Source organism: Amblyomma americanum, chromosome 7 (genome assembly GCF_052857255.1).
Source record: "Amblyomma americanum isolate KBUSLIRL-KWMA chromosome 7, ASM5285725v1, whole genome shotgun sequence".
In the NCBI taxonomy this organism is placed as follows: domain Eukaryota; kingdom Metazoa; phylum Arthropoda; class Arachnida; order Ixodida; family Ixodidae; genus Amblyomma; species Amblyomma americanum.
In genome coordinates, this window is record NC_135503.1 from 852,389 (window position 1) to 878,158 (window position 25,770).

Here is a 25,770-nt window from a genome sequence, read left to right on the forward strand (position 1 = left end):
GAACATGTAAATCATTTGAAATTAAAAATGTCGAAAGTAGTTGGAGCATTATGGAGGGTGAAGAACCTGATTCCAACTAGGTACAGATTAAATACATATTATGCAATCATCCAATCCCACTTAACTTACTGTCTTTTAATTTGAGGGAAAACAACTAGCGGTAACTTGCAAATGTTAACAATCATGCAAAAGAAAGCCATTAGGGCTCTGGAAAGCTTAAATTATAATGAGAGCACAAGGCCTTTTTTCACGAAACATGGAATTTTTTATCTTGAACAGCTCTATTTATACAAACTTGCAGTCTACATATACACCCAAAGGAAACAAAATTCTCACAGCTTTGATAATACATATCTCATGAAAAATGACAGTTTTTGCTTCAGGAAAATAAATTACATATTACCACGTTTACGAACAAATTATGGACTACAAAGTATGAAATATCTTATTCCCAACGCTTTAAACGAGAACGCGGTGTTAGCTGAAGCTATCAATTATCCTTCTATTAATACACTGAAAAGATTTTTGCGCGAAATTTTCATTGTGTGGTAGTAGTCTGTCTCACGGTTTTTTGTGAATTTCTGTAATGTGTACTTTCTTTTAGAACGACTACTTTCTTTTCGAGTAACTATACTTGATTTATGTTCATCATACTTATTTGTGGTACATTATTGATTATCAGTGTCTCTCCTGATGGATTCTGTATTTTCTGATGGTTTCCGCACAGGGTTTTGCTAAAACGGTTTTTATTTTGTTTAAATATTGGCACGAGTGTTTGTGCACAATTTCAAACATCATGTTAAATTGTTTTCGCTCAAAGTGCTTTGTTCGTTTTTCTTCGTTAGTTTATTATTTGTTTATTCGGAGTGCATCGCTACCAACTTTGTTATGGGGTCAGGGGACCCAGCCAGGTACAAGTTTTGTACATTTTGTCCCCGGCCCTTAGTTTTCTGTACTGAGAACTAAAATGTTAATAAACTCAAACTCATAAAGTCATATGGGCTGTCTATGACATCCCAATTAAAATCGTTAAAAACAGACGGCGAACAAAAAGACAAATCTAAACAGCTCATTTTTCCTGAGGCGGGATAGCAGTATGTAGTTTTACCAGAGTTAAACAAATATTACTGCTGAGAATAAAATCCTCTATAATTTGACCCCTATTGTCTATTTTTTCACTTCCCCGGAAAGAGGAATGTCCGTTAAGATCCCCAACCACCAGATAGGCCTCTGGTAGTTCTAAAAGGCTTTCTAAATCTTTGTGTGTAACTTACAGGTGCGGCTGTAGGTATACACAACACACTGTAAGAGTTTTATATGCAAGCAGTGTGGCTGCTACAGCCTCTAATTTAGTTGTTTTTCTTCACGGGCTGCTATACCGTTCTGCACGATGATGGCTACCTCTCTTGATATCCTGTTTACATGTTCTTGATCATGGCGGAACACCTTATCAGTACATTTGTATGCTGAGGAGCTAGGTTGGTTTCCTGCAAGCGTAAAGCCACAGGAGAGAATGGAGTTAAGAGATCCTTTATGTCATTGAAATTATTTAAAAGTCCCCTGCACTTCCAGTGTATTATGAATGCCATCTTGCTTTATTTATGTGTGCTTAGAAACTAGGTTTAGGTTGGCCCCTTGATTCGGGGCTTGTCTATTTTTTTCCGATCCAGGGAGTTCTGCCATACCTGTGACGTCGACGGCACGGCGCTACCCTGGCTCGTGTCCATCGCCTCCTCAGAGGCGCTGGACGATCGTGCAGACTGCGCGTGGGTCTTTGTGTGAGACCTCGCCTCGTGGGCAGAGAGATGTCTTGAGGCCCCCGTGCCTCGAGAGGCAGCATGATCTACTTTGGAGGTGGTGGAGTTGTGTTAGCTACTTCCACCCGGGGCGAGGATGGCCCTGCTGCAGCCTCGCTAAGTGAGGTCTGCGCAGGTGCCAGAGGGCGGTGTGATGGATCGCCCCGTCGCACCACATCGGCGAAGCTTGTGTGTAGATTCAAAGAAAATTGTTTCCCGTTCTGATACGTTTTCTCGACTCTTTGAAGGAAGTGACGTTTTTTTAGTTTTAATTTTAATGATTTCTTTTTCTCTCTTCCACGATGGGCAAGACCTGGATTAAGCAGGGTGCTCGCCTTCACAGTTAGCGCAGCAGAATTCTAGCTGCTTCGCAGTTTTTAGAGCCGTGTTTTTTCGAAGCGCATTTTGCGCAGGTTTTGCGTCCTCGTCACCTCAGGGAACCACGGCCAAATCTTTATCAATTAAAACAGCGTCTGGGGTTGGGAACGTATGGTCTCACTGTAATCTTTGTGTAGCCCACTTCAGTGGAGTCGGGGAGTGTGCAACAAGTGGAAGTAAGTATAAGGTGTTTCGTTGGGACCTCTTTGTCACCTTTTCTTTTGATTCTTTGGACTTTTGTGACATGTTGATCGGCGAGGCCTTCGAGCATTTCCTCCTCGGTGCGATTTAGAAAACCAATTTCTGAGATCACACCGCGATCTGTGTTAGTGACCTGTGAGGTGTGACAGAGACATTAATGTCCCCAAATGAGAGAATGTTAGAAACTTTCGGAACTTGAGCTTTATCGCGGATCTCAAGGAGCAAGTCTCCACTACCTAGTTTGGTCACCTTGAAACCGGGGCCCAAGGCTTGTTTCAGATATTTCGCAACTATGAATGGGGACAGTTTTCATGCTGGTTTTTCGGAATCATGACTGTGGACCACGTGCTATTTCGGAAAGACTTCATTTGTTTTTGGAAGAGTTGTTTGGTTGCATCGTTCCGCCCTCTCGTCAGAGGGTGGTCACTTTGTGAAGGGGAAAGAGCCGTGGAATAGATGTGTTGTTCGGCCGTGGTGCCAGCCGCCCACCATGGTTCCCAACAAGGAGACCCGGACATGAACTTGCAAGCAAGTCCTGCGCACGCCAGCTGTACACCTCTACTATAACCAAATATTACGAATCCGTGGGTAGTTTTCCACACAAGGTTAACCCTAGCAGCCAGGAAAAAAGGGAAAACCAAGAAGGGAGGAGGAGACAGGAGAGTTGTAACAAAGAGATGGGAAAGTGAAAGACAGAGGGGAGGACAGGAAAAGGCGACTGCCGATTTCCCCCGGTCGGGTGAGGCCGGAGGTGCCGTCTACGGGAAGCTGGGGCCAAAGTGGCGCGTTGCCTCTGCCGAGGGGCCTAAAAGGTCCTAACGGTTGGCATCGGCTCAACCATCAGGAGCCCCTTTTCCCCGGACACGGCGATGCCACGCACGGCTAAGCGCGGGGGCTCGGGTCCGTGGTGACGCACTGTTCACCATGATCCCACTGTGGGGATGTACTTGCGGATGCTCAGGAACCCGTGGTGTCGCCACTCACAAACATCTGCATGAAGCAGATGCCACCTGCGGGGGTGTCCTGTATGCACTAGTTGAAAGATGCAAAGCCTAAATTGTGTACTGGGTTTAGTCGTTTTAAGTAAGACGTCCTTGCTGAACCATATACTATGCAACCATAGTATAAGCAGGATCGTACCACAGAGTGATAAATTTGTAGAAGGCATGCCCTGCATGTTTCAACGCGTTTAGGTGAGGCAGGAAAGTGAGTTGTTTATCGAACGTTACGCCTAGAAATTAGTGCTCATTTATTACAGGTAATTTGGCTTTGTTCAGGTGTAGCGGGATCTGTCTGGAAGCCTCGCTTGAGTGAGAAAATGATGACCACTGCTTTCTGTGAAGAAAAACGAAAGCATTTCTGTCCGGAACGCGATTTTTTGTGCCAGGAATGCGATCGAACCGAAGCCAAACCAGGAAGCCGACTGTAGAACTTCAAAATGGGCCTCCCACTCCAGACCTCTCTGCCGCTAATGCCAATCAGCTCTCGCTGATTGATGCACTAAGCCAGTAAGTTTGGGTCCATTTTTTCTTTTCCTTCTTTTTTCTTTACTGGCGCTTCGTGTTTATGCCACTGAAGAAAGTGTGTGTCCTTTTGTAAGTTACACCAAAGCAACTACACGCTTTGGTTCTAGAGAGTATAAATGGCGCATCACCCTTGATGTCGACACTTCCGATAGGCAGCAGGAAGCAAGCGTGGCCCTCCGGAGAGCACTCGAGGAAGCCGCCCGGGAAGTGCTTGAGGAAGAGCTGCAAAAGAAATGGCGCGGCTGCTGTTCAGGCAGATTAGAGCAACAGTCCAGGAGCCATCTTTCCGTAATCATCTATAGCGACGCATAAAGCCGCCGTGTTTTATGGGTGTGATCATTATGCTGTGGAACAGCCTATTCGTTTTTCCCTGAAAAAGCGACGATTGGATCCCACTTATTTTTGCACCGCTCGAGCCCATGCATCCGACGCACACACGCGAGCCCAGAAAGGAAAGCCGCTCTCTGCCTCTCACCTCGGAGGGCTGGTACTCGGAGACGATGGTGTCGGCACCCACTTTCTCTCTCCAGGCCAGGCTCTGCGAAGACGAGCATTTCTCTTACTGCTGCCGATTATGCTGCTGCGTGTTCGTTTCTTTATGCCTTTGATGTTGCTAAGTCGTGTTTTCACTCTATCTTCAGTTCTACCACATCCGAAGACGTGGGTCTCGCGGGACGTGGGTCCCGTCTAGTGAGCACAGCAAAGTACTAATTAATGGACTGATTTAATTCGTTATTCAGTAATCAATTGCCGATGATTATAAAATGCCACTAATTGAACGAGTTATTCGATTCGGAAATTAATCGATTGCCGATTTAAAATAACCAACTTAATGACTAATTGAACCTCCCTCATTTTAATTAATTTGATTAATGCGGTAATAACGATTTATCAATTCCGTTAAATTACCAAACATGTGTAAATTAACTGACTGATCCTACTGAGTAATTACTTAATTCAAATACTTATTTACTTCCCTACATACTCTGTCCTGCATTGCTTGTAATATACAATGATCCATAACAGCGCGACAGACGGGACAGAGAAGAGAGGACACAACACAGAGCGCTGACTCACAACTAAAACGTTTATTGGCCGCCAGTCAGTATAATTACTGCCCTGGCGGCCGGGAAGGACACAAGCACGCTCGACTTGCGTGACATTCAAAATCACCAGTACATCAGGCACGTGCCAACAGGTAAGAGTCATACGTGGGAAATATCACCGCTACAGCAGGCACAAGTTTGCATTCACAAGTTAGCATTCACAATCAAGGTAACGATTTTCCTTATCTGACAGTGCTACAGAGGGAGTACTGATACATTGGTCAGGGGTCCTAGCTATCAGGTGGGCTTCTATTATTTCCCTAGCTAGCGAGTCGCGGTTCTTCGCTATCACAGAGCATTTATTGTAGAGTGGAATAAAGGAAGGAAGGAAGGAGGGAAGGAAGGAAGGAAGGAAGGAGGGAAGGAAGGAAGGAAGGAAGGAAGGAAGGAAGGAAGGAAGGAAGGAAGGAAGGAAGGAAGGAAGGAAGGAAGGAAGGAAGGAAGGAAGGAAGGAAGGAAGGAAGGAAGGAAGGAAGGAAGGAAGGAAGGAAGGCCTCAGACGTTGCTGGCACATACCCACTACGGGGGAGTGGCCAAGACACAGGCGGTTAATTACTGGATACAGGAAATTTTTGACGGGAAGAGCAGTGGAAATAGTATGTAGTCGGATAGATTGGAAGAGGGAAGGAAAGGGGTCCAGTTAACTTGGAGATCGAAGACGGGACAATTGCTTAATGTGCATAATAGTACACAATGCCTGTAATGTTGCAATGTCTTACTGACTGAGATCGGGAAAAAGAAATTAGAATGGGAGTCGCTGCGTTTCTTGAAGAAAATTTTGCACAGCAGAGCGCACACTCCTGTCGCTTCGTCCAAGCAAAGAAGCGCCAATGGAAAGAACAACCGCGGAAGACACAGCCAAGCCCCGTTGATGAAATGGAATTGGCAAAAGACGCTTCCTCAAATGAGAAAAGCGGCGGCAGAACAGCAGGAAGGGATCCATTGTCTCAGGTTCGGCACAAAAAGGGCACAGTGGGGAAGCTGCCAGGCCAGATCTGTGAAGGTAGAAATTTAGAAGGGGAACCCGGCAACGCAAGCGCGTGAAAGAGACCTCTAGTCTGCGTGTGCGCCAGTCTTTGCTACTCCAAGGATGCAGAAGATGCTGATATTCGGGAGATGATGTAAGAGCCGAGGCAGAAAATTCCTGAAATATTGTGTAGCTGCGAAACCTCACCGCAGCTGTATATGCACACGATGGTAGGACAGCAACAATTGGGCCGCTGAGAGAGGCTCTTGCTAAGGAATCTGCAACCTCATTTAAGTGAAAGCCCATGTGACCTGGTACCCAAAGCAACCTTACCGAACTTAGATGCAGCGGAATCAGGAACTTAAAGAGGCGTAATGGCCGAGAGTCAGTGGGTGAGGATAAGGAAGAGCAAATGGACAGAGAGTCTGTCATAACCACGACCTGGGAAACGGTAGATTCTAATTTTCGTAAGGCTAAGATTACTGCTAATAATTCAGCCAGAAAAATTGGAGTGAAGTCAGGAAGACGGAGAGAAAAAGACCAATCCAGTGAAGGTGAAAAAATTCCCACACCTGCCTTTTCGCGATCCTGCGAGGCATCGGTAGCAATAAGAACATGAGAGGGAAAGGACCTTAGGTGGTCCTGCAATAGACCCTGAAGAAGCGGGAAGGGCTGCAGCTTTGCATTCGATGGGAAAATGTCATCGAATTCAATCTGGACAGATGAGGAGTTGTTATATATTTGGCGGACATCAGTGAAATGAATATTTATGCGATCAAGGAGGGACTGCACGTAACATATCTGCGGGGTATGAAATCGAGACCAGGCAGCACTAAAAAAGGCGGAAGGTTGACTAAGAAATAATATACTGGGAGCGTGAAGAGGTGAGTCGCACAATTTTAAAAATGTTTGAACTGTTAAAAGGCGAAAGCTAGCTGATAACGAAGGCATTCGCGCCTCAAGGTGCAGAACAGCATTGGCGACATATTTTGGAAGCCCCAGACAAAGGCGCAACGCCTCACGCTCCAAAAGCACAAGAGGGCGAAGTTTATAGGCAGGAGCTCCTGAGAATAAAACACACCCGAACTCCAAAATTGGGCGGACGTACATTTTATAAATCATCAGAAGCGTATGCCTTCTCATGCCTGACCTAGCACTACAAAGCCTGCGCAGGATGCCAATGGCCCGAACTCCTTTTGCAGAAATTTGCTCAATGTGTGGCCGCCAGGAGAGAGTAGAGTCGTATATTACACCGAGATACTTCACCGTCTGAACTTGAGGTATTATGTTATTTCTATAGACCAGGCAGATGTTTACAGGAACAGAAACTGGAAATACAATGCGCATTTCTTCACATTAAGGGACAGATGAATTCTTCCTAGCCAGTTGTCAAGAACATTGAGGTAATTTTGCAGGGTTCGATAAAGAGTGTGAATGTCACCTGCTGATGCAAAAAATGCAATATCGTCGGCGTACACTTAAGTTTTCACATTTTGAATGCATGGAATTGAGCTTAGAAAAATGTTAAAAAGAACAGGTGAGAGAACTGATCCTTGCGGAACACCTCTTGTCTGTGGAAATCTCCTTGAGGAAACACCATTTTGGCAGCAGTAAAATTCTCAATTTTCTAAAAAAACAGAAATCCAGGCTACAAAATAGCTTGGGAAGTTGAGTTCCTGTAATCGTAGTAATAGAGTCGAGTGCTCCACGCTGTCATATGCTTTACTGACATCCAAGGTGACAAGCGCAGCAAACTGTTCTCTATTGCGAGCTAATTTAATACGACTCTCAAGGTCAGTATGAGCACACCAAATTGAACAACCCGGCCTGAAACCAATTTGACATGGATTCAATACAGCATTTTCTGAAATGAATGACATGACACGGCTGAGAAGGACCCTTTCCACCAATTTCACTAGGTTCGATGTTAACGAAATAGGGCGTATATTGTCTAAAGTTAAGCCCTCCCCTTGCTTTTTAAGCAATGGAACTATTTCAGCAAGACGCCACTCATGCGGTATCCAAGGACCTTTAATAGAATGGTTAATTAGAGCCAACTGGTCTGCAGGAGATTCATTGAACAAAATTTTGATCATAGATGAAGTGACCTTATCGGGCCCAGGAGCCGCTGGGGATAAGCGCAAAACAATTTGCGACAGCTCAGGCATAGAGACCTCAGTGAAATCACTTGAGGTGCATGTGAATATAGTAGGAGAAGGTAAAGCAGATGTAAAGCGAAGCTCTAGGCCACACGCAATATCTTCTAAGGCCTTTGCGATGTCAGCAGGGGACTGAACGAGGGATTCAATGTTGGCAGTCGGAGGAATCACCTTGTTGCGCCTCATGAAATTAAACAAAGCTCATTTACTTCCTGATTGGGAAAGGAAATCATAATGATTTGTATTATACTCCTCCTTTGCCCGGGCGACAGTGCGCTTAAATGTTGCTGCAACATACTTATAATCCAGCCAATTTTTTGGGCATTGATTGATGAGAAGTTTCTTCCAAGCTGCTTTCCGTCGTCTATATGCACGCGTGCACTCAGCATTCCACCAATTGTTCGCGATTGCACCCTTTGTTCTCTTAACCAAAAATTCAGACTTTTGCCTTGCATGGTCCAGTACTGAACATAGATGTACAGCCTTGCTTTCGGCACTTATCTGAGCGCGAGTGTCTGAAGTGATTTGGAGGGCTGATTTTAGAGTGTCTTTGAAGCAATTGTAATTTATTAACGTGCGCTGATGTCGCTCAGGAAGAGTTAATTTACACGCAAACTTGAAACTAATCGGTAGATGATCACTGTTTGTTGCACAGTCAACAGGCGCCCAAGACATAACGGAGACTCCTGGGGAGGAAAAAGTTAAATCCAAGGCAGAGCGGCATTGACTGCGAACAAACGTAGGCAATCCGGAATTGTTGCATATCAAGTTGTTGCCAGAAGCCCAATCAAATAGCCTAGAACCAAAGCTGTCTGTTTTAAACCCCCAAGTCACATGGTGCGAATTGAAGTCGCCAAGTAATAGAACCTAAGATCGGCTACTAGACATGAGTGAGTCAAGGGGCCGAGTGTCACGCACACCAGACGGGAAATATGCATTAGCTACCGTAAAGGGCTGTTGACCTGGGACACTGAGGTCAACCGCAAGGATTTCACATTCATTGTCCGCATATTGAAAAGAAATGCATGCCCTGTGGCAAAACTTTGTAGATATGAGCACTAACAACCCTCCCCCTCGTGATGACCGGTCAAGCCGGAACGGATGGTAATCCTTGAGATGATAATTGAAATTTGGAGTTAGCCATGTTTCCTGTAAAGCAACTAAATCTGGTAGAAGCTGATTGCATAGGCAATTTAAATCTATTGAAGCTGAGAATATTGATCGACAATTCCACTGGAGTACACTTAAGAACCCTATCTTGGCCGAAGTGCCGCAGCCGCGACTGCCTTTTCTAGAATACTGGTCTTAGAGTTTTGACTTGCGTTACTTTTCTTTGTCTTTGACTGGGGGCAAGATGGACCTGCATTATTCAGAGGAGACCCACTTCGTTTCTGGGCGCGGAGATCAGACTCCATCAGGCTTTTGAGTCATCATCGTTTTCTTCGTCTTCGTCATCTTTGTAGTGTCTGCAATGTTTTGCTACGTGGCCTGTGATGGCGACACGAGAGACATTATATTCGTACTCCTTTAATCTTTCGTTCACACATCGACCAGTTTGGCCGATGTAACACTTGCCACACGACAGAGGCAGAGAATAAACAACTCCTTCCTGGCGAGGCACGAATTGTTTCGCATGCCTTATCAAGCAGCTGCGCGGTTCTCTTTCCAGTGCATTTACTTTTCTGACCACGCTAGACAGTCGCTTAGGCGCCGAGACCACTTCAAAGCCAGCATGCTTCCCATTTTTTTCAAGTTGTGCGAGACTTGATGCAGATACGGTACCACGGCAATTCTTTTATTTTCCTCTTGTCTCGCTTCACCTATCCTATCAAATCCAAGCTTTTTCTTCAGTTTTTCTGCAACGGAACCTAACCCTTCTGCATGGTACCCAGCCTTTGTCAGGCGGAAAAATGGGTTGCAGGCGCTGTGCTCCAACCTGTGCACAAAAGATTTCTGAACAGCGTTGTAAAGCACATAATAAGCGATGGCTCTGTTCACCAGCTTTGAATGAGCTGATGAAAAAGGCAAGATTGGCTTTGCACCACGGGGCTCAAAAGCCCAGAAAACATGAGATGCAGTGAAATGAAGCGAAAGATCTAGAAACGTAATAAAATCATACACTGGCCGAACAGCGAAAAAAATTTTAAGACTCAGTGCTAGGAATACATATATTCCTAGCACTGAGTCCTAGAATTTTTTTCTAGGACTCTAGGAATATATATATATATATATATATATATATATATATATATATATATATATATATATATATATATATATATATATATATATATATATATATATATATATATATATATATATATATATATATATATATATATATATATATATATATATATATATATATATATATATATATTCAAGGAATTCTAGTTTGTGTCCATCATTGCCCATGAGTCCTGCAAGTCCAGAGTATTTGTTTAGCCCTCTGTCCTGTCGAGTTCGTTCCTTCCTGTGGTGTCTTTCAGCACCAAAAAATAATTCCACCAATGCACCAACTAGCCTGCAAAAACATTCTCGCAAGTTATGTCTCTAGTCCTGCAGGCGTTCGTTTCCTGTACTCTTTGAAACCATTCTAGTTTGTGCCCATTACTGCCCATGTGGCCTGCAAGTGCAGAGTATTTGTTTAGCCCTCTGTCCTGTCGATTTCGTTCCTTCCTGTGTTGTCTTTCAGCACCAAAAAATAATTCCACCAATGCACCAACTAGCCTGCAAAAACATTCTCGCAAGTTATGTCTCTAGTCTTGCAGGCGTTCGTTTCCTGTACTCTTTGAAACCACTCTAGTTTGTGCCCATTACTGCCCATGTGGCCTGCAAGTCCAGAGTATTTGTTTAGCCCTCTGTCCTGTCGAGTTCGCTCCTTCCTGTGGTGTCTTCCAGCACCAAAAAGTAATTCCACTAAAGCACCAATTAGCCTGCAAAAACGTTCTCGCAAGTTATGTCTCTAGTCCTGCAGGCGTTCGTTTCCTGTACTCTTTGAAACCATTCTAGTTTGTGCCCATCATTGCCCATGAGGCCTGCAAGTCCAGAGTATTTGTTTAGCCCCCTGTCCTGTCGAGTTCGTTCCTTCCTGTGGTGTGTTTCAGCACCAAAAATAATTCCACCAATGCACCAACTAGCCTGCAAAAACGTTCTGGCAAGTTATGTCTCTAGTCCCGCTTCCTGTACTCTTTGAAACCGTTCCAGTTTGTGCCCATCATTGCCCACGTGGCCTGCAAGTGCAGAGAACTTGGTTAGCGCTCTGTCAAGTTCGCTCCTTCCTGTGATGTCTTTCTTTGCCAATAATGAAATCTTGGGTGCTCTGTTTGTGCGTAATGTTCGTACATGCGTTAAAGTACTTTTATGAGTTAATGTGTTTGCTTATTGGCTGTGCAGCAGACCGAAAACGTTCGGACCCTGTAGCTGTACGGGGATGAGGTTGGCTGAGTTGGCATGTCGTGGACGCAAGGTGTAGACGTCTAGGTTTTGAGAAACGCACGCACACACACGCACACGCTCACACACACGGACACGCACGCACGCATGCACACGCACGCACGCACGCACGCGTGTAACATCACCCGGAACGCTGTACGACGAACAGTTGCGCGTCCCAGTATGGTGAGACAATCTGGGAAGGCGTACAATTGTAGGTGCATATGTTGTCGGTTCGAATTCCTCTTGGAACATAGCCTCCCACTTGAATAACAGATAAAAGCTATATGGAACGAGAAATAGTATGAGACCATCCGAAACGCTGTACGACAAACGGTTGGGTGACAATTTTGGTACGAATGCCAAGAAAATTGGCACTACATCAGTCAGCAGTGGCGAAAAATGGCACTACATCAAAGTCGGCAGTGGCGACTATATGTAGACGAACGATGTCGGTAGGATTGTCTGGAATGACGGTACTCAGCTTGCTGCGTGCGTCATATGGGCGCTTGATGACGTCATCCTACTCTTCTTGCTATTGCTGAGATTTAATGTATCATCTACGAGGGCACACACGCACCGTTGTTTTTTTCTCGCAATGGGACTAATAACGCTTTCGCATTATGAGCGCTGGGTTCCTGTTTTGACGCAAAGAATAAAGCAAAATATCCCTTACCAGTGCAGCGCACGGAGTATTTGCATCGAACGCTTTCACTCTGTCTTGTATTTCTGGGCTAAACATTTCGAGCAGTCGGTTTGCTGGCGAAACCAAGCAACCCATGGAACGAGCACTCGCTACCCAAAGTAGCCGGATGCGACCCGCATGCAGATCTTGCGATCTGCAAAAGCACTGTGCAGCTGTGTTTGCGATCGGCCACTGCCCAGCCACAGGCGGCAATGGACAGCCAAGGCTCGGAGAGTGGCAAGCGGCTGCCGGCGAGGCAGGCTGACCCGGTTCGTGCGGCAGCCTTGGACGACATCGGCGGTGTTGCGTTGTGCGGCCGGCCTTCGCGAGCTGAGCGCTCTCAGTGCAGCTTTCTTCTCTCCGAGTGTCGAGCCTCCTTCGCGTGGGGACGACTTTCTCCGTTTTACGACCCGACCTCAAAATTTCCACCCGGCGTTCGCCTCATTTCGAAACGATCAGCGTGCACTGAGAGGATCCCCGGCACGCTGACACCGATTCCGGCCACGAGCTCCAGCGACGGTGTGTTTCTTAACCCGAGGCCACGGTGGTCGCTTCTGGGCCGTTACTTCAGACGGCCTGCAGACAGCTGCGGAATCCGGCACGCTCTGATTCCACGTGTGTCCAAAAGTGCGCCTGTATCAAAGTCTCGCCGTGGTCTGGGAACCGCGTCCTCATAATTCTCTTCATAAAGTTGGTGGACAGTGTACATCTTTTGAAGTACGAGAGGAGACCCACTCCGCTCACATCCGCCTCCAATAATGGGCACTCAGCAGTGAGGCTGGCGACAGATTGCCGGTGCAGGCGATAGCAGCTTCTCACAGACGGCGTCACGTAAATTGACTGGAATGAGAGGCCGAAACAGCAGATCTCCACTGGACCTCTTCGAGCTGCGCGTAAAGTTGATTGCATCTGAATGTTATAAAAGGAACATGTGGGTGCGATAACGTGGAATGATAGGACTGACTCCTTAGCGGATCACGTCACGCGGATCGAGGAAAAATACAAAACCAATCTATACACGGTTTGAAACATGTTATGCTTGGAGTAATACCAGAGTCCCTCAATACTTGTAATATGCTTTGTTGTGTATTATTTTGTTTTTATTGGGCCCATGGCTGACGGCGACCTGGGTGGCCTGCTCCACGGCCCTGGTCTGGACGACCAGGTCTGAGCTGGCCAAACACGGCCTCCCACTGCTCGAGAGAAAGATGGTGGCGGCGCTATGCGACAGCTCCATAATATGTGGTCATAGGTTGCCAGTTCCTGACGCCATATGCATTCCGGCTCAATGTAATAATAATAACAATAATTAGTTTTGGGGGAAAGAAAATGGCGTAGTATCTGTCTCATATATCGTTGGACACCTGAACCGCGCCGCAAGGGAAGGGATAAAAGAGGGAGTGAAAGAAGAAAGGAAGAAAGAGGTGCCCTAGTGGAGGGCTCCGGAATAATTTTGACCACCTGGGGATCTTTAACTTGCACTGACATCGCACAGCACACGGGCGCCTTAGCGTTTTTCCTCCATAAAAACGCAGCCACCGTGGCCGGGTTCGAACCCGGGAATGCTCGGATAGATTTTGCTTAACACGTATGGGCTGAAGAACGATCCCGTCGGCAATCTTCGCCAGACGCATTTCTGCGCCTTTGCCATGCAATTGCTTGTCCGGAGGCGGGTAAATTCTCCGCTCGAGTTTGTAATGGTTAGCAATGTCGTGAAAGGACACCAGCCTATCTCTCGTGGACCTCACCGGAACGTCCGGCTTATCTGCTCGGCTGAGCATTCATGTAAGCCGTCTCGTTCACAGGGTTCTCAGAGCGTGCCGGTAACCAAACAATTCCCACCTCGGTAGTCCCTCGCCCCGTGGCCCGATTTAGCAATCGCGCCGCTGTGACAGACATTCTACCCCTCGACAAATTTTCGGATGGCTCTTTTTGAGTCGGTGAAAATCAGGTCAGCTTTAGTATAGCTATAGCTAGCGCTTTCACCATCTCCTTTGCACTTTCTGAGGAGCGGGTTTTGAGAGATCCAGAGGCCGTGGCACGATTTAGCAATCGTGTCGCTGTGACAAACATTCTACCCCTCGCCCAGTTTCGGATGGCTGTTTTTGAGTCGATGAAAATCAGGTCCGCGTTAGTATAGCTATGGCTAGCGCTATCGCAATCTCATTTGAACTTTCTGAGGACCGGGTTTTGAGAGATCCAGAGGCCGTGGCACGATTTAGCAATCGTGCCGCTGTGACAGACATTCTACCCCTCGCCCAATTTCGGATGGCTGTTTTTGAGTCGATGAAAATCAGGTTAGCTTTAGTATAGCTATAGCTAGCGCTTTCACCATCTCCTTTGCACTTTCTGAGGAGCGGGTTTTGAGAGATCCAGAGGCCGTGGCACGATTTAGCAATCGTGTCGCTGTGACAAACATTCTACCCCTCGCCCAGTTTCGGATGGCTGTTTTTGAGTCGATGAAAATCAGGTCCGCGTTAGTATAGCTATGGCTAGCGCTATCGCAATCTCATTTGAACTTTCTGAGGACCGGGTTTTGAGAGATCCAGAGGCCGTGGCACGATTTAGCAATCGTGCCGCTGTGACAGACATTCTACCCCTCGCCCAATTTCGGATGGCTGTTTTTGAGTCGATGAAAATCAGGTTAGCTTTAGTATAGCTATAGCTAGCGCTTTCACCATCTCCTTTGCACTTTCTGAGGACCGGGTTTTGAGAGATCCAGAGGCCGTGGCACGATTTAGCAATCGTGCCGCTGTGACAGACATTCTACCCCTCGCCCAATTTCGGATGGCTGTTTTTGAGTCGATGAAAATCAGGTTAGCTTTAGTATAGCTATAGCTAGCGCTTTCACCATCTCCTTTGCACTTTCTGAGGAGCGGGTTTTGAGAGATCCAGAGGCCGTGGCACGATTTAGCAATCGTGTCGCTGTGACAAACATTCTAACCCCTCGCCCAATTTCGGATGGCTGTTTTTGAGTCGATGAAAATCAGGTTAGCTTTAGTATAGCTATAGCTAGCGCTTTCACCATCTCCTTTGCACTTTCTGAGGAGCGGGTTTTGAGAGATCCAGAGGCGACCAAGCGTCCTCGCCCGTCCACCACCCTGCAGCTGTAAGAGTGTACGTTGTAGGACGAGTCGGTCGTGCACACTTAATTAAGCGGGGCTAATGCGCTCACACACGGGTGAGAAGAGCACAAGGACGGGCGCATGCTCGCGACGTACTTTATTCAGAAACAAACACACCTTTATGAATGCCAAATCACTGCCTAAAGCGCACATGCAAGCAACCTTTATTTTATTTTTATGCAATTTGATTGATATATCGCTTTCGCAGTTATCTTCTGAACCCACAATAAAAAACAATTCTGAGGGCGCTTAAGCCTGCTTACGAGCAGGAATGCGAAAGCACGGAACATTCTAGAACGCGGTTTTTTTTTCCACGACGCCTGTACCCATTGTATTTTCGTTTTCTTGTTTTTGATTTCTGATTATAATTTTGCTTTTTATCTGTTTATCACTTTTCTTTTTTTTTGCCCGTTTTCGGTAAACGTCTTGCTGATTGTACCTGGCTCCATTCGTTGCTTCCCTGTGTTCTTTTGCATTTTTTCACCTCTTCCTTCTTTTTGTTTCTTTTCTTCAGCCACCCAAGCCGTGACCATTAGGTGTGTCGGCAATTTAATTACCCGGCTTCTCCCGTCTTCCTTTTCATCCCGATTTTATTTTGTTCTTTCATTATATATTTTTATTTTTCTAGCGCGCAGGTTTTCTCCCCGACGCCTGTACGCATTGCATTTTTTTATGTTGTTTTTATTTTTATTTTATCCTTTTGCTTTCTTGTTTGATTTTATTTCGTTCATTTTCTTTCATTTCATTTTATTATTTTCTTTTTTTACTTTCATTTATTGTCAATGTTATTGCAGTTCTGATGACATCATTTTACAATAGAGGGGAGGCGGACCGCTACTGCATGCTAACGGACACTTCAGGCGGACCATGAAACACTAAAGGCTTTCGCCTTAAAAAAGCCTCAGCCAGTTCCCGTGCCGTCTGGTCACGACTGCGCGTCAAGATATTGGTTCTAGCTAGGAAAGGAACCCGGTTTGACACACACAGACTCTGTGCAATACACTTTAACGGTTAGGCACGGGATGCGTTTAATCTTCACCTACGAACTAATTGCAGCGAAATCGCAGCTTTTAGATATTAACCTCACCTTAACACCAGATCACGCGTGTTGGATGCACTCATTACGTGCCCGAAAAGACCTGTTGCCGTTTGAATCTGTACATTCGAAGACGGTAAAACGCGCCATTGGCATGTTGTGTCTGAAGGAAGCCTTGCAAAAGCCGTGTGTTCACCCGGTCAACGACAGCCTCGACAATCAGGCTGGTAGGTTACTGAAGGCTGGTTTCCCTTTGTCGGTCGCTGTGGCAGAGAAGCTTCTGCAAAGACTGAAGGCTGGAACACCCCACGAAGGTGGCGGTCGACCAGAGATCAGACCGGCGGTTGTCCCCTGTGTCCACGGGGTGTCGCCACAGCCCCAGGAATGCAGCCAGTCGCTACGGTGTGCCGGTGCTGTCTTCTGCACCGCGCAAGTTTTGTGCCCCCGGATCGTCTCCACGGAGAGATGCGTGCGATACAGTGCACGAAGCGTATAACGCCCCTCAGCAGTTCGGCGGGGGTTGTGTGTGAGATCCCCCGGCGTGCGGAAAGTACACATAGGCCAAACGGGCCGTCGAATAAGCGATCGACTGGGGAACACCAGCTTTCGATGAAGAGCGGGAAAGGGTCCAATTTGCCCATTGTACACTGCGGCGCATGCTATTTGGCTACGCCTGGTAAGCCATGCCGGTCTTTGCTGGCTGGAACCGAAATCTTGTGGCGCAGTCGTGACCAGACGACACCTCAGCTGGCAAAGGCTTTTTTTATTATTATTGAGGGTTCAGGGGAGAACTGCGTAAGCGATATATCAATGAAATCGCATTAAAAAAAGGAAGGTTGTGCTTTAGGCAATGATTTGGCATTCGTAAAGGTATAAATATGCGTTTCTTTCTGAATAAAGTACGTCCTCGTGCTCTCTTCGCTCGTGTCTTTTGAGCGCATTTCCCTCGCTTAACTAACCCTGGTTGTGCAAGCGAAAGCTAGCACTGAGAGAACTCATTACCAGCGGCTCGCCGGACTCCGCCGCGGCTGCTTCCAAGTGCTCGTCGCGGCCTTCTTTCGGCACCTTTCGCTCGCGCTCTCCACCCGTCTCGCCTGCCCGTTAGATTGCTAAATCCCTCGCCGCACGGTTGGCGATGTCGACCGGATGATCAGACTCGGCCCGACGTCCGACTAACTTCGTCCATAGCGAAGCACTGGACAGACACAGCGAAATCGGCGCCGCTAGGCTAGTAAAGCTTTGGCATTAAAATTGACAAAACTTCGAACTCTCCCTTTACACTAGCCACGAGAATGTGTTCAATACGAGTAAATTACTGAATTTAACTTAATTAGCTGACTGGATAGGATGATTTTTGTAGCAACTCAGACAAAACAAATTACAGACCAATTGCCATATTACCAGTCAATAGCATCCAGATGGAATAAATTGTGCGCCAATATATGACATCTTTTTGTGAGAAGTATTCCTGTTTGAGTACTACACAGTATGGTTTCCGTCGTAATATTGGTACGGTTGAGCTTCTTGAAGATTGCTGTGATTTTATCAATGGTAACTTGGATGAGAATCAATGTGTTTTTGGATTATTTTTAGATTTATCGAAAGTATTCGATACCGTAGAGCACTCTGTTTTGTTACAGAAGTTGTAAAGCATTGGATTCCGTGGTGCATATCAGATGAAGCATTTTTTGCAAGCTACCTTTCGCACCGTAAACAAGTAGTAAAAATTAACTTTAGTACTTTTTCTGATATTCAGTACGGCGTACCACAAGGTTCTGCTTTGGTACCCGTTTTTGTTTAATATTTACGTAATTGATATGGTTAACCTAAAATTAAATGTAAAATTTTTTCAGTATGCTGATGACACAGCTTTCCCATGGATCAAGTCCACTCGCACTGAAACTACTTCAGCACGATATCAATAAAATAGTAGAGTGGTTATCTAGAAATCAAATATACATAAACAAAAAGAAAAGTGTTAATGTATTTCAGAAATCCGCTCAAAAATGTTGATCTTGCCCAGTCGGTTCATCTGCAAGGCAGCAACTGTGCCAATTGCGAATATTCGCCGCTACCCTACTCGAACAGTGTTAAGCATCTCGACATCTCGGTTAAAATCCAAAAATCGCGTAGCAAACGAGCGGAGAGGTTTGACTGCACTTTTAAAGAAATTCGCAACATTAATTCTGTGTCTACAGCTCGCACTCTTTGAAATGAGGGCAAAGTACGGACCCACGCACGTACACAGTGGGAGTCGCAGCTGCATCCGGTTCCCCCCGGCTGCTTTGCGGTTGCCTGCAGGTGGCGGCCGTCTCAGCGGAATGTGCACTCTCACAGGGAGGCCGCCGATGACCGCGCTGGAGTTCAGGCATCCCCAGCGATAGTTACCGCACCCAGATACGTACTTCACGGAATGCCTGCGGATGCGGCGGTGGAGTCACATTCTTGATCTCCGCATCACGGACGTACTTTTTGGAAAGTATTTGAGAAAGAAAGGCAAGAAAATAAAACCTTTTCTAGTGGCAAGCCTTCAGCGAACCCGCTAGCATAGTAACACGGTATTCGCGACGCAAATACCCCAGAGGAAGACAACCAAGTAACTGGAATCAGTCGATCATACAAAGACTGAGGCAATAAAGTTCAACACACAAGTCATCATGGCCGCCCTATACTTGCCCTAGACGGGTATAATTGATCCGCGTTTAAATACGCTAATTGGGCTGGGCCCCATCTGCAGTCAGTTGAGATTCAATAACTAGGTTAATTCTCACGTTATGGTCGCGCAAATCGCAGTCACGTACACGTCAAACTTGCAGATTTCCCCCTGATGAAAAGCTCGAATAGCGCACATCGTTTTAATAACACGCTTGATTTAAGAGCTGCTAATTTAAAAAAAGCGGCACACATAAGGAGAAAGTGCTCGACATTCGCCAGACACTCGTCTTGACCTTCTCATGGCATTCATACATACATTCATCGTATGGCCGTCATGCGTGGCGACATGGTAGCGGCAGTCATTTCGACTATCATCCCCCTGAGGGCTATAGGAGTCTTTTCCCAGGGACCGCTCTAGAATGGAGCATGTTGCCTGCGGGTGTTGTGTGCATGTGTATCCATGTTTTGTGCTTTTTGTTCAGCCTCTACAGAAAGTGCACGAATGAAGAAGCAATGCCACGCGACTGTTCCGCGAAGCGACACGTTTTTGTAGCATTTCTCCACCTGACGGCGCTGCCTTTAGATGCTTTCGGAGCAAAGCAACCAAGTCCTCCCTTTTGTGCTTTTTGCAGTCTGCGTTTAGCGACCCCAGCCCACCTGATCCAGCACTGTTCTCCTGGAGTAGGAGCGTTCGTCGATCCCCACAAGGAAGACAGCATAGCTCACCTCTCGCAGCATGTGCTCCGCCTTGACTTCGTCGAATTCCCTTGCTGCAAGAAGAAGAACTGAAATCAGAAGGGGCCAATAGGAGGCCCCCATACGCACGCCGCACGATGGCTTCGCGCGAGCTGCTGGGAGCCGCTGAACATCGGTACCTCAGATTAAGGGTTTCCAGAAATTTCCGCCCACCACCCGGAAGCGGCTCGCTTTGCATCACCTCTGATCTAATTTTCGTGCCAAGTTCAGCGGAGAAGTTGGCGACGCTCACTTCGTCAATACCCACACATCGAGACAGTTCAGTGGAGACCTGGAATGAGTATAGAGCGGGGCAGAAAAGCTATGCCTCTCACTCGCTACAAGTCTCAGCACCCGATAAACGTAGCTAGGCCCTAATGTGCGGTACTCCTCAGGTTCATACATTTCATTACAGCAAAGAAGGATTTTCGTCACCGCTTTTATTGGACTTGGTGCTGTTTCAGGTCTTACAGAGGGAAATAGCGCAATTCCACTCCTCCGATTGTGACTGCACACTCAAGCTGCTGCAACACTACTTAAACGCGGCGCTCTTGTCGTTTCGTGTAAAAGCGGCGGCGGTCGTCTACATCATACGCGAAGAAACGTGACGTCCTGCGGTTAACGCAAGAGCTGCACCGTTCCACGCACGCCAGCAGCATGACTGATGTCCGTGTTCACGCCTCGTTCTGGGCCGAACGCCTGTCTTTACTGTGCAGCGTACTTGCCAGCACACTTATTGGCCGGCTCCTTTTGCCGTCTGGGGAACTGAGCGGCCACAAGAGGAGATCTCTCTTTCTGGCCTTGGGCGGCCAAGGAGCTCTGGGCGCAGCGCTGGCACAACATTGTAACGCTCGCTCTTCTGCCCAGAGGATGCCGAGAGCAAGCAGACGCAAGATGACCACCGCGAAAGAATGGCCCAGAGCAGGGAGAAAGCTTCAAAGCGGCATCACTATTGAAGCTCACCTCGTAGCCACCTCAGCAGGTAGTGGTCCGTGTGTTCCGCACTCGTGATGTCAGATACTCTCTTGCGAAACTGCGACAAAAAGAAGCAGAAACGTTGGCAGGAACTTGTCTCGCCTCAACACTCAGCTCGAAGGCGACGTCTTCCCTGATAAGGAATGCAATACAGGCTGCCTATGACGCGAGAACCATATCTAGTGAGGCTAGCCTTGCAGTTCTGCTAGATGAACTAGACGGCATTAAATTGGGCGTCATACGGTTTAGTGAAGTTAGGAGGACAGGCGAGGCGTATACAACACAAAAGGACGGGCACAAACTGCGCTATCGTGGATCAGCGGATAGACGAGAACTGTGTTGTGTTGTGTTTTATGGCACACAGGCAACTCAGGCCATCATGCGCAAAACAAAAGGTAAGAGAAATTATTTTCTGCAGACGTGTTTAGACATATTAATTATCGATTGTATAGGCGGTGTAAAACATTGTTTTGCATTACCAAATGATTAAAGGAAGAAAAAAATTTATGAATGGTTAATACAACAGTTTTAAAGAAGGTAGGGTAGTCTCAGCAGACATCCTTGGCTTGGAAAGAATGTTGAGCCTCCCAACCAGTAAAACAAAACCTCAGCATTCCTCTCAAGAATGAGAAGATGGCTTAGGTGTATCAAAAAATGAAGTGAATCAGTGGGTAAACCTTTAGAGCTTACTGAGAAAGCCTGCTTCTCTTAAAAAGCTAAAAGCACAAGTTGTGTCAACAATTGCATCTTCGCTCAAAAGCAAGCTGGGCGTAAAGGGATGCGTTCCTTATAAAACTGAGTAAAATATTTTTACCAAGTTTATCAAGTTTTGTGCATGAGTATAAAATGTGATTAATCGCTAGGTCATCACAACGCTTTTCACAAACCGGTTTGTTTTCTTTTGTCAACAAAAAATTGTGTGTGATGTGCGTGTGGCCTATACGGAGACGACATAAAATAACTTCAATGAAACGCTCTTGGTGCAAGCATGACTTCCATTAACCCAGGGCTGGGTTTACCAGGTGCAGTTTGTTGTTTACTTCCTTGTTCCAAGCTGTCTGCCATTTTTCCCTTAACTTCTGTTGTACTAAATTTGTGCAATCCTTAAAGGGTATATTTACTTTTTTATCTGCTTGCCATGAACTTGGGCTGCGCAAAAATCTGCTCTCTCATTGCCTTTTATTCCCACATGAATCTGGACCCAGCACAGTTTTATATTTTGTCCTTGAGCTGTGGCAGTTACTATGTTGTGCATGATGCAACCAAGCAGAGGGGTTCTTGTATTCTTAGAATAGAGTGCTGTAAGTACAGTTAAGGAGTCTGTGTAAAAAATAGCGTTTTTGACGTTCTCGTTCAGTATTTTTCTATGGCCACACATACTGCTTAGCATTCCGCAGTGAAGATGGATGAACACTGTGGTAGTCGTACAATTTCCTTCGAATTCCCGCGCACCCATGCGCTTCACGATTTACGCAAAAAGTGTACAGGCGCTAAGAGACGGAGACAACACACACACACAACACAAGACTGGCGCCACTCCTGTCTTGTGTGTGTGTTGTCTCCGTCTTACGGCGCCTGTACGCTTTCTGCGTGAACCATGTCATGCTACAACCGACTAGCTCAAATCAAAGTCTTGCTGCCACTGCGCTTCCTACGTAACTATCTGTTTTTGATCCATCAGTATAAAACTCTGTAATACTAGTGTATTTTTCTTCGAGGGCAAATAATTCTTGTATTTTATGTTGTTGTAGAGATTCTTTTTTGCGGAACTGTAAAGTGTGTGTTGTGTTTTGCTGTATTGGGTTTAATGGCGCATAAGCATCTAGGGCTATCATGCGCCAAGCTCAAGGTGTGGGAAAACTGTTTTCTGCTGAATTTTACAAACGTGAAAACCTATCAGTGGTGTAGATGGCCTGAAACTTTAGTTCGTGTCAGGTAACCTCAAAGTCGGGTAACCTCATCAACCATCCTTTCCCCGGCAAGGATCTCTAGGCTCTCAACCTATCAACATAAAAAGAAACCTCAGCCCTCTCCTCAGGAGTGAGAAAGTGGTTGAGGTGTACCACCATATGTAGAAAGGCGCAGTGTTGGAACTTAAAGTTTTTCAAGGAGAACTGCTTCCCTTAAAAACATAAAAACATTTGCAATATCAATAAATGCATCTTGACCTAAAATCAATGCTGGGTGAAGGGGAATGTGTTCTTTGTAGAATCGAGTAAAATACTTTTTCCTCAGTGGCTCAAGTTCTGTGCATGAGAATAGGATGTGGTGTACTGTAATTTCATCTCCGCATTTTTCGCAAATAGGTTTGTCTTCTTTTGTGAGTAAGAAATTGTGGGTAAGTTGTGTATGTACAATACGGAGACGGCGTAAAATTACTTCCGCGGAACGTTCCTTGTGACTACAGGTTTTCCATTCGCCCAATACCAGCATTACCAAATGCAGTTTGTTATTTACTTCTCTGTCCCAGGTTTCTTGCCATTTAGCCTTGAGATTGCTGTGTATTAACTTCATGCAGTCTCTATGGGGCACGCTGACTTTCTCGATTGCACGACTGCCAGCCTGTGCAGCGCGTTTGTCGGCTCTTTCATTACCATATATTCCAACATGGCTCCGCACACAGCAGACCTTTATTATATGTCCCTGCGTTGTGACTTTCTTACGTTGAGTAATATGTTTTCTATGAATGGCTCGACTGCATTTATGGAGTGTAATGCCGTGAACACGCTAAGTGAATCTGTGTAGATTATGCTGTTTTGAATGTTCGTCATTATTCTGCCTACAGCTAAAGAGACTGCATAACATTCCGCTGTAAAAATGGATGCACAGTTTGGCAGCCTAACTATTGTTTGCCAGTTTCCTTGTACGACTGCGCTGCCAACATATTCTGCTGTTGCTGAACCATCAGTGTAACAATCCGTGTAGTCCGCGTATTTTTCTTGCAGTGCCCGGTATTACTGGAATATGTGCTTGTGTGGTGTTTGCTTTTTCCGGAGGTTTGTTAACGTGATGTCACATACAGTGGAAAGGCTGTACCATGGGGGCAGTGGGTCGTGCCTTGAGGCGACATCAGGAAGAGTATCCTAGTATTACCAAGTTTTGGCCAATATCCTCGAAGCGGAGAAGCAAAGGTCTGACTGAGTGGGGTTTGTTCAACAGTGTACCGGAGGGGCACTTGGTAACTGTGGGATAACAGAGATGTTTTGGGAGTGAACGGATTTTTAGGACATATGTGCATGTCAGCATAGTTCTTCTGTCTGTAAGGGAGGGTTCATTGGTTTCGTCATAGCGGATATTTATGGGGGTGTTCTGTATGCGCCAGTCACAAGATATAAACCAAGGTTATGCACTGGGTCAAGTCGCTTTAGATATGACGGCCTCGCGGACCCATACACAACGCATCCAAAGTCTAGGGTAAAACGTACTGCAGACCTATATATTTTTAGAAGACATCTTCTATCAGATCCCCAGCGTTTTCTTGACAGTACTTTTAATATATTCAGGGATTGGGAGGCTTTCTTTTTGGTGATGTCTTTGTGTGGCACGAATGTGAGTTTCTTGTCAAATGTTACGCCCAAAAATGTGTTCTTGTTTTACTGGAGGTATTATTTCATTCAAGTGCAGGGTGGGATCAATCTGAAATCAACTTTTAAGCGAGAACGGAACAGCAACAGTTTTTTGTGGGGAGAACTTAAACCCATATCTGTATGCCCAAACCACAAGTCTGTTTAATGTAAGTTGTATCTGTCGTTCACATGTTGATAGGTTGGAGGATTTGCATGTTATTTGAAGGTCATCAACATATAGAGAATACATAATGGACTTTGGAATTATCGTACCTATGGAATTCATTTTCACAGCAAACAGGGTAGTACTTAAAATGCACACCCCTGCGGTACCCGATTCTCCTGAAGGAATTTTTTTGGAAAGCGTGGAACCTAGGCCATCTTTTACACAGTTCGCCATCCTTCCACGGTTCCCTATGTCTGCAAGGTCGAGAAGAATCCCAAACCTCCAGGTGGTACCGTAAGCCTTCTCCATATTAGAGAATACTGCTAGACAGTGTTTATGTATGAATGCTTCTTTAATTGTATTTTCGAGGCGGACGATATGGTCAGTTGTCGAACAAGATTATTTAAACCGACATTGGTGGATTTCGAGAAGTTCAAGAGATTGAAGAACAGACATCAGCCTGATGTTCAAAACACTTTCAAAAGATTTAGCGAGACAGATAGTAAGGGCTATTGGCCTTACAGCTACTGGGGAACGTTGGTGGCTTTCTAGGTTTCAGCAATGATACTATAATGGCTTTTTTCACTCCTTAGGTATTTCTTTTTGTATGAATATTATATTGAAAAAAATCAAAAGTGCTTCTACAGCAGGCTTGGAAGGATGGGCAAGCACTTCATAGTGTATTTGGTCGGGTGCTGGAGCAGTTTTCTTTCCAGCAGACAGTACAGTATTGATTTTTTGAAGTGTAATAATGATACCGAGTTTTTCATTTGCACCTCCACTTGTTGGAATTCTTTGTTTTTCCGCTATGTTTCTGTATTTTAAAAGTGACTGGCTATAGTGCAAAGAATTTGAAACCGCAACGAAGTGGTCCCCCAATATGTCTGTTGGTTCCCCTACACTTTTTTGGGTACCAGGTGTTGTTAAAAGAGGAATTGTGAAAGGTGAGTAGGTGCCATTTAGCTTTCGAACTTGTTCCCACATTTTTTTTTTATGTTGTTGAGCTGTTAATAGAAAACACGTAAGCTTTCTAGGATAATTTTTCGGCATTGCGCCGAATACATCTGGCTTGTGCCCTCGCCTTTTTGAAAATGATAAGGTTCTCGTGTGTTAGGTATGCGCGAAAGTCTCCCCAGGCTTTATTTTGTTGTTTTTTTGCTTCCTTGCATTCACGTGTATACCACAATTTGTGATTCTGGCGGAACACTCTTCAGGATTTTGGAATCGATTGGTGTGCGGCAGTAAGAATGCATGTAGTA

The 25,770-nt window shown here is 45.8% G+C and overlaps 1 pseudogene across 1 annotated transcript in view; it reads right to left on the minus strand.

Annotated features, from left to right (window-relative positions):
- LOC144098246 (SEC14-like protein 2) overlaps positions 1–25,770 on the minus strand; it is a 144,921-nt pseudogene that overhangs the window by 87,130 nt on the left and 32,021 nt on the right. The window contains exons 2-5 of the transcript XR_013307147.1: positions 20,768–20,837; positions 19,796–19,839; positions 4,377–4,439; positions 4,030–4,123 (exon numbers count right to left, since the gene is read on the minus strand). The product of XR_013307147.1 is annotated as an SEC14-like protein 2 (transcript). The remainder of the gene's footprint in view (positions 1–4,029; positions 4,124–4,376; positions 4,440–19,795; positions 19,840–20,767; positions 20,838–25,770) is intronic.